Source organism: Sinocyclocheilus grahami, unplaced genomic scaffold (assembly GCF_001515645.1).
Source record: "Sinocyclocheilus grahami isolate Dianchi unplaced genomic scaffold, SAMN03320097.WGS_v1.1 scaffold257.1, whole genome shotgun sequence".
In the NCBI taxonomy this organism is placed as follows: domain Eukaryota; kingdom Metazoa; phylum Chordata; class Actinopteri; order Cypriniformes; family Cyprinidae; genus Sinocyclocheilus; species Sinocyclocheilus grahami.
This window is the reverse complement of record NW_015505436.1, coordinates 2,074,170-2,083,392: the sequence shown is the minus strand read 5'-3', so window position 1 is coordinate 2,083,392 and position 9,223 is coordinate 2,074,170. Positions and strand designations below refer to the sequence as shown.

Here is a 9,223-nt window from a genome sequence, read left to right as displayed (position 1 = left end):
GCTAATATATATATATATATATATATATATATATATATATATATATAAATGACAAGAGCACATACCATTACTAAAACGTAAAATGAAGTTAAAATGGAAATATTAAAACTAAAAATATAAAAATAAAAGTCATATTACTAAATACTATCATAGTACATAAATAATACTACCATAACACTGGCGATGACCTTCTTAAAATATAAAGACAGCTGTATTGTCGTGTATGCATGCCAATAATGTGCAATAAAAATATTAAATGGGAAAATTAAATAATTGAATCTTTATTGTCATTAAATGGAAGCCAAAGCTAATTCTTTTTTTTTTTTGTGGAAATATTTACTTTATATTAAGTTGAAAATGTGTCTTTTTATTGGTTTTCCAAAGCAGTTTTACAGAGATTGTCACACAAACCCCAGTTTTTACTGCTAAGAAAATATTAATGGCTAATTAGATGATTTCCTAACTTAAACCTTTATAATTTATTATTAGATATGTGTTAAAATGCTAAAAATATTCAATTAATATATTAAGCAAAATGTTTACAGCTTTTTTTCTCCCAAAATTTTCTGCATAAATATTAAAAAAGACATGATTATTATAACTGTTATTTTCCTAATCTACTACCTTGATTTTCAAACTTTTTGATGCCAAGAACCCCAAAGTGATCCCCTTACAAAACTAAAGCCATTTATTAAAGAAATATTTACATAAAATTGATTAAATTAGATGAAAAACTTGAATGAAAATGAGAACTGTTGCTTTGGCAACTAACTGAAATAGGTTGAACTGAGAAAAGATGAAGTACTAAAATTATTAAAACTAAAATGGAAATAAAAATAAACTAAAGCTAATATATATATATATATATATATATATATATATATATATATATAAATGACAAGAGCACATACCATTACTAAAACGTAAAATGAAGTTAAAATGGAAATATTAAAACTAAAAATATAAAAATAAAAGTCATATTACTAAATACTATCATAGTACATAAATAATACTACCATAACACTGGCGATGACCTTCTTAAAATATAAAGACAGCTGTATTGTCGTGTATGCATGCCAATAATGTGCAATAAAAATATTAAATGGGAAAATTAAATAATTGAATCTTTATTGTCATTAAATGGAAGCCAAAGCTAATTCTTTTTTTTTTTTGTGGAAATATTTACTTTATATTAAGTTGAAAATGTGTCTTTTTATTGGTTTTCCAAAGCAGTTTTACAGAGATTGTCACACAAACCCCAGTTTTTACTGCTAAGAAAATATTAATGGCTAATTAGATGATTTCCTAACTTAAACCTTTATAATTTATTATTAGATATGTGTTAAAATGCTAAAAATATTCAATTAATATATTAAGCAAAATGTTTACAGCTTTTTTTCTCCCAAAATTTTCTGCATAAATATTTTTGAAAATGCCTGCTAAATTATCGCCAGTGTTTTAAGTGTATTACTACCAGATGTCCAGCAGAGCACAGTATTACACCAGCTATAACAGACATAAGCAAATCTAAGACTAAACAGCAAGTTTGCAACAGAGGGCAGACTTGTCTTCTTTTTTAACTATTCTCATATTAAATGGCAGGAGTACTTTCTCACCATCAACATATTGGCCTTCCAGGCAGCTGATCACCGGACACTTCCCGTAAACTGGCCGGCTCCAGCCACTGCATCTGTCACAGTCTCTCACTCCAGGGCCGTGGCAGGTCAGACAGGAGCTGTGACAGGGCTGACAGCGCTTCCCTCTGGAGTCTTTAAATGTGTCTGCTGAGCACTCCTTCACACAGGTGCCATCTTTTTCATTCAAAAAGAATTTTAGTGTTGTGATTTTCATAAAATAATAATAAGCATAAGAGACTTCTTTAAAAACATTTAAAAATCTTCCCGACCCCAACTGTTTGATAATGTGCAATAAAAATATTAAATGGGAAAATTAAATAATTGAATCTTTATTGTCATTAAATGGAAGCCAAAGCTAATTCTTTTTTTTTTGTGGAAATATTTACTTTATATTAAGTTGAAAATGTGTCTTTTTATTGGTTTTCCAAAGCAGTTTTACAGAGATTGTCACACAAACCCCAGTTTTTACTGCTAAGAAAATATTAATGGCTAATTAGATGATTTCCTAACTTAAACCTTTATAATTTATTATTAGATATGTGTTAAAATGCAAAAAATATTCAATTAATATATTAAGCAAAATGTTTACAGCTTTTTTTCTCCCAAAATTTTCTGCATAAATATTTTTGAAAATGCCTGCTAAATTATCGCCAGTGTTTTAAGTGTATTACTACCAGATGTCCAGCAGAGCACAGTATTACACCAGCTATAACAGACATAAGCAAATCTAAGACTAAACAGCAAGTTTGCAACAGAGGGCAGACTTGTCTTCTTTTTTAACTATTCTCATATTAAATGGCAGGAGTACTTTCTCACCATCAACATATTGGCCTTCCAGGCAGCTGATCACCGGACACTTCCCGTAAACTGGCCGGCTCCAGCCACTGCATCTGTCACAGTCTCTCACTCCAGGGCCGTGGCAGGTCAGACAGGAGCTGTGACAGGGCTGACAGCGCTTCCCTCTGGAGTCTTTAAATGTGTCTGCTGAGCACTCCTTCACACAGGTGCCATCTTTTTCATTCAAAAAGAATTTTAGTGTTGTGATTTTCATAAAATAATAATAAGCATAAGAGACTTCTTTAAAAACATTTAAAAATCTTCCCGACCCCAACTGTTTGAACAGTAGCTGTTCACAGGTGATAAAACGGTTGTGATATTTCATAGTGTATTAACGTAGTAATATTCAGAAATAAGTAGGCATGTATAATCCCAAAAACATGAACATTAATTTGCATGAACGCACCTCTCAGATTCAGAAACACAGCACTAACCTGCACAGATTTTGCATTAACTATATTTGCATCCCATTTCTATTTCCCATTCAAATGAGTGAGGGAAGCAGTGCTGCTGTGCACAATAACCTTTCTGTGAAGTACATGCAATGCTCTATCAGGTGTTTTCAACCTTTTTTTCCTTATTTACATAATTACTAATTATTACATAAATGTCAAGGCATATATACATACAGTACATACATTTTTTAATCTTTCAGTAAATGAATGGACAATAAAGGAATTTTCCCCCGATTTAAGTTAAAAGTATGAAAGCCATTTAAAAGGTAAATAAATACATTCAAAACAGACTTTTTCTTGCAATTCTGAGTTTATATCTCACACTTTGGACTTTGTTTGTCAGACCTGCAAGATATAAACAAAGAATTGTGAGATTAATTTCATAATTCTGACTTTTTTTCTCGCAATTCTTAGAAGTGTTTTTTTCCCTGCCGAAAAAGGCAGTCTGTTTGGTCAACCAGTGGCAAGGGAAACTATTTATTTACTTGTTTGTTTGTTTGCAATTATGTATTGTGACCCGAGTGTTGCAGAAAAAGCTTCACCTTTAAACATTATATTCAAAGTATATAAATATGTAATATTCTATAGTTAAATATTAATAAATATATTGGCATTTCTACTTTCTACAAGATCCCTAAAGTTGCAAAGACTAAAGTCTCAAACCCAAAGAGATATTCTTTATAAAAGTTAAGACTGGTCCACGCCCTCCTAAAACGCCTTGTTTAAACACGCCCCCACATGTCTACGTCACTGTGGGAAGATTTGCATAATGCCGCCCAAATGTTCACGCAAAGAAAGAAGGCGTAACTTTATCAAAAGGGTCTGGCTGCAGCCTTGCGCTTGCACTCTCAGACTTGCATTCTCAGACACTTGCACTTCTGCTAGCGACGCCACTTGCAGTCTTAAATTACGAAGTCACTTGCAATGGCCACTTGCACTCTCCGCTACCTGCGACGTCACTTGCAATCGACACAAGTGGTGCGTGTTGCCAATGGAGACAAGACGCTGTGGTGGTGATTAAATGATTAAAACTAATTTTGTACTGTAACGTACATGGTCCTGCAAGCCATCTGTAGGAGAAAAAGACAAGACCCGCAAATCCGTGGCCACAGAACAGTAGAATATGAACGCAATGCGCAAAGTCTCTCGCTAAGCCTTTTCCTCCTGTAGAAAAACAAACACTTAACATGGCTTAATGTATTAAGATGCTATTAAAATATCAAATTCAATTTACAGTTTATTAATATAATGAATATGTATATAGTATTTTCCTCCCACACCGCAAAACGTGGCATAATGGACTAAGATGATAAAGACCAAACTCAATGCTCTTCATTATTAAAATATAGCCTACATAACTAATACACAGGCAAACAGGTGAGCCCAGAATAAACGCAACATGCAAAGTTTCGCGTTAAGCGTTTTTCCATATAGAATAAACTGTCTACAGCTCTTTTATATCATTGCCTTTGTCCATTAAGCTACATTACGTGTTTTATTTATAATGATTTTCTATAGGTGGAAAATGTTTAACGTGCAATTTAACGCCTTGTGTTCTGGGCTCGTCTGCTTGCCTGTACGGAGTTGATCCTTTTAAAATCACTTAATGCATTTCATAATGCACGTTCATATTTGCTGTTCTACATATACTTTGAGTCAACAACAAGACATATAGGCTACTGTATTGTCTTTATCATCCGATATTATGCCACATTAAGCATTTTTGCTTTATGGGAGTACAAGTGAAAGTTTGCGCATTGTGTTCATAGCCATCTGTTTGCCTTGTAGTACATTAAATAATAACTATATATCGAATTTGATCTTTTAATTGCATGTATCAATGTATCTTTTAATGTATTAAGCCATATTAAGTGTTTATGTTTTTCTACAGGAGGAAAACGCTTAACGAGAGACTTTGTGCATTGCATTCATATTCTGCTGTTCTGTAGCCATGGATTTGCGGGTCTTGTCTTTTTCTTGCAGGACCCTGTACGTTATAGTATAAAATTAGTTTTAATCGTTTAATCACCACCACAGCGTCTTGTCTCCATTGGCAACACGCACGATTTGTGTCGATTGCAAGTGATGCAGGTATCGGAGAGTGCAAGTGGCGATTGTAGATTGCAAGTGACTTCGTAAATTGTGTTCACCACCTGGCTACTGTTGTAAAATGTTGAGAGATTAAAAAAAAAAAAATCAATAAATACAACAAAATAAAAAAATAAAAAAGACTGCAAGTGACGTCGCTAGCAGAAGTGCAAGTGTCTGAGAGTGCAAGTCTGAGAATGCAAGTCTGAGAGTGCAAGTGCAAGGCTGCAGCCAGACCCTTCTCAACTTTATTGTTGCTGCCGCTGTCACCATGTTGTGAAGACGCTGTGTGTTTCGTTGCACAAGCGGAAATACTTTGTTTGGCCTTCCAAAAGAGGACACAACTAGAAATCAGTGGTTAAGTTGTATTTACAACACTGTTTCAGAACAGTTCAACCCAAATATTCAGATGTGTGCAGCACATTTTATGAAGGACTGTTTCCTGATCCTGGGAGATTAGACTACAATGCCGGCTGTTCTGACTCACAGATTGTAAGTACGTTTTCATATTTAAAGAATTTGCCACTGATGATTCAAACGTGAGTTTTGAACAGTGTAGAGTAGCGTTTGTAGTTTGTAATTTCTCCGATCACAAATGCAGACATGGTTTTATGTTTACGTGGCGCAATGCAACGCAATGCGTAAAAAGAGTATTTAAGTCATGTATAAGTCATTATAATCCATAATTATGTCTCCACTGGATGCAACAAATGCCTCGTTTGTAATGGGTTTTAAAATGTAGCAGCACATCACTTGTTCACCAGTGGATCCTCTGCAGTGAATGGGTGCCGTCAGAATGAGAGTCCAAACAGCTGATAAAAACATCACAATAATCCACAACACTCCAGTCCATCAGTTAATGTCTAGTGAAGCAAAAATCTGTGTTTGTAAGAAACTTCAAACTGTCGCTTCCTGGTATTCATAATATTGTTTTTAACTGTTTGGACTCTCGTTCTGACGGCACCCATTCACTGCAGAGGATCCATTGGTGAGCAAGTGATGCAAGGCTAAATTTCTCCGAACCTGTCCTGATGAAGAAACAAACTCATCTACATCTTGGATGGCCTGAGAGTGAGTACGTTTTCAGCAAATTTTCATTTAAATAAAAATTTTACAGCAACAGGAACAGACCAATTTCTCAAATACAATCGAAACTTACAGGAAGTAGCTGTCTGTGCAGCTGTGGCAAATCTCTGGATCATCTGTTGTGGATACAAAGCAGGCAATGATTATTAAACCATGCATTGCTTTTTTTTGTGTCACTGCTAAGCATGAAACAAGTTAATAACAAACAACTGGAAAACAGTTGGCTGCAAGTATTAATGAATAATCATAATATTACATAAATGAATTGCACTGTTAAAATACTACAATGTAAAAGTGTGTTATTTACCTGTGGAACATGTTTTACAGCCAATACTGCAGTCTATACATTCTTGCGTATCCGGGTCCTGAACCTGACCTGTGGTTTAAGCAAATGTCTGTGAGTATCATATATACAGTATGTGTGTGTGTGTGTGTGTGTTTGTGTGTTACATGATTGTTTAGAAGTTATACAAAGTTAGTTCCTGTCCTCAATTTTGATTGGCCAAATGGCATTCAAATTCAACTTTATATAATCAGAAATATTGTCAATTGTCAGAAATATTATATTTAACATAAATAAATAAATAAATATACACATACATTGATTGATTGAAAGGCAGAGATGTTGAAGTCATGCAACCTTGATGTAGTTCATATATCCTTTTTTTATTCTGGTGATTGTATTTAGGCTTCAAAATTCAGAAAACCTGTGTTCGTTTGTGAAGGTTATCATGATGAACAAAAGGAGTTTGTTTCACAAAATCCAAAAGGCAATGGAAAAATCCTGTTAAATTTTTGTCGAGGGTATCAGGGTGATGCTAACTTCAGGTTGGCCTACAAAAATACACCATCACTGCAGCGCTCTACTCTGTCATCTAAACCGGACTGTCAAGCCATTTTATAGAAAGACAGACTCACCAACTCCACACAGGACTGTCAGACAGATGCCGCTCTGAAGATTGTAGCCTTCGCTGCACTTAGCACAAACATTGGCGTCAGCACAGATCTCACAGTTAGGCATGCATGGAAGACAGGTGTACTGCTCTCGGTCGGGATAAAACTCTCGTGGGCAGTGTAGCCTGCAGTGGCCCTGATACAGGAAACGCTCCTTCCCATCCTCATCTGAAATCACACACAAAATACATTTAACACGGGGACTCGTGATCCAAATGACCTTTATTTGAATAATGATCCAGTTACACTGATCAGAGGATAGATTCATGTTTGAATTTGAATTGCTTAGAAGTGTGTGTGTGTATGTGTGTGTGTGTGTGTGTGTGTGTGTGTGTGTGTGTGTGTGTGTGTGTGTGTCTAGTTTGCAAGGAATTTGTATGCCCTTTGTAACCTGCTGGTTATATGGATCACTGGCATCCTCATAATAAATCACAGCATGTTTTCCAAGCAGGTAATATTATGACTTTGGTCATGAGTTATTCCAACACTAGAAGCCGAGGGTTAATGTCATGAATGTTTAAGTATGTTTATTTGGACATTATTTTCATGACAATAAAGTCTAGTTGTCACTATTGTAATGTATCAGGACATTTTACTTTTGAGGTTTTGTTATTCTGTTTTTGTAATTGTTGTTGCAGTACAACAAATCATTACTGTGATGGATAAATACTTTGCTGTTTAAAAACATTGCAAATATATATAATGTATTTATTAAAAAAATTACATGGGCACCTAGTACTTTTACACTGTTACCAACTGCTGTTCTTTTGTACTTTTTATTTATCATCCTGAGAAGAAAATAAAATATCAAGTAAGTTTCTACAAAAAAATATTAAGCAGCACAAATTTTCAAAACTGATATAATAATGATATATGTTTCTTCAGCAGCAGATCAGCATATTAGAATGATTTCTGAAGGATTATGTGAAACTAAAAACTGGAGTAATTATGCTGAAAATTTAGCTTTGCATCACAGGAATAAATTACATTTGAATATATTATTTAATATATTTAAATTGTAATAATATTTCACAATATTACTGTTTTACCATATTTTTGATCAAATAAATGTAGCCTTGGTTTTTCAAAAACATAAAAAGATGTGTTTTCAGTGTATAAATGCTTACGTAAGCATGTGTTTAAATGCTTACTCTTTCCGCAAACAGTCACTAAAACTGAAACTCGGATATCGACATCTGCTTGTGTCTATCATGAACTCTTCCTTAAATAGAAACAGTAGCAGGGATCTGGCTGACAGGTTTTGCCTGACCGGGACACATAAACAAGGGCTATGGAGAGTGAATGGGCACTTTTGGCAATGTTGTAGTTGTCACACACTGATGGATGCAAGGCCTCCCCCTTCAAGCACCTCGGGCTGCGGAGAGAGAGATTAAGATTTACAGCGCTCTTCTTGAGATGGTCGAAAAGGAGGGATGGCAGCCATGAACGCCTACTAAACAGAATTCAAAAGACCAGCGTTTGCTTATTCATTCTGTACTATTAAAGGAATAGTTCAGCCAAAAAGTACAATTCTGTTATTATTTACTCACCCTCGTGTTGTTCCAAACCCATATGCTGCTATTCATAAGCAACAATGGATGGCAAGATCGGTGAATATGACTTAAATTACAATCTGTTCAGAAGACTTGGAATAATCTACATTGAACACTGGACATTGTAATGCTTTATTACTTTAGAGCTTTTCATGGAAAAGATTTACATTTCTCGTTTTTGAACATCAAAGCATGTCAACATATTCTGTTACACCAAATACACAAAATAATGATCTTTAAAAAAGCATCATATGACCCCTTTAAAGGAACATTTGTTCAAAGTTGTCTGGTCTTTAACAGTGTTCTCAAAACATAATTTATTCATCATTCTCGGAGCACTTTTTCTGTAACATTTTAGTTGGACATTCGTCTAACACATTAAAATGTAACTATTTGTTTTAGAACATTCAGAAAACATTCAAATGTAATGTTCCCATAATGTTTGCAAAAAACGTAACGTTCCCTTAATGCTTTCTCTAAGATTCTAAATAACTAAGAATAACAGAGATAACGTTTAGAAATACAGTTTTAATACCTTAAAGGCACAATATGTAATTTTCGCCACTAAAGGGCACGTATTCAAAATAAACAAATAGACAAAGGCGTAGTTAGA

The 9,223-nt window shown here is 34.3% G+C and overlaps 1 pseudogene; it reads right to left on the bottom strand.

The window, feature by feature from the left end:
- The window catches only part of LOC107598898 (proprotein convertase subtilisin/kexin type 5-like), a 20,433-nt pseudogene that overhangs the window by 8,703 nt on the left and 2,507 nt on the right, over nt 1-9,223 (bottom strand).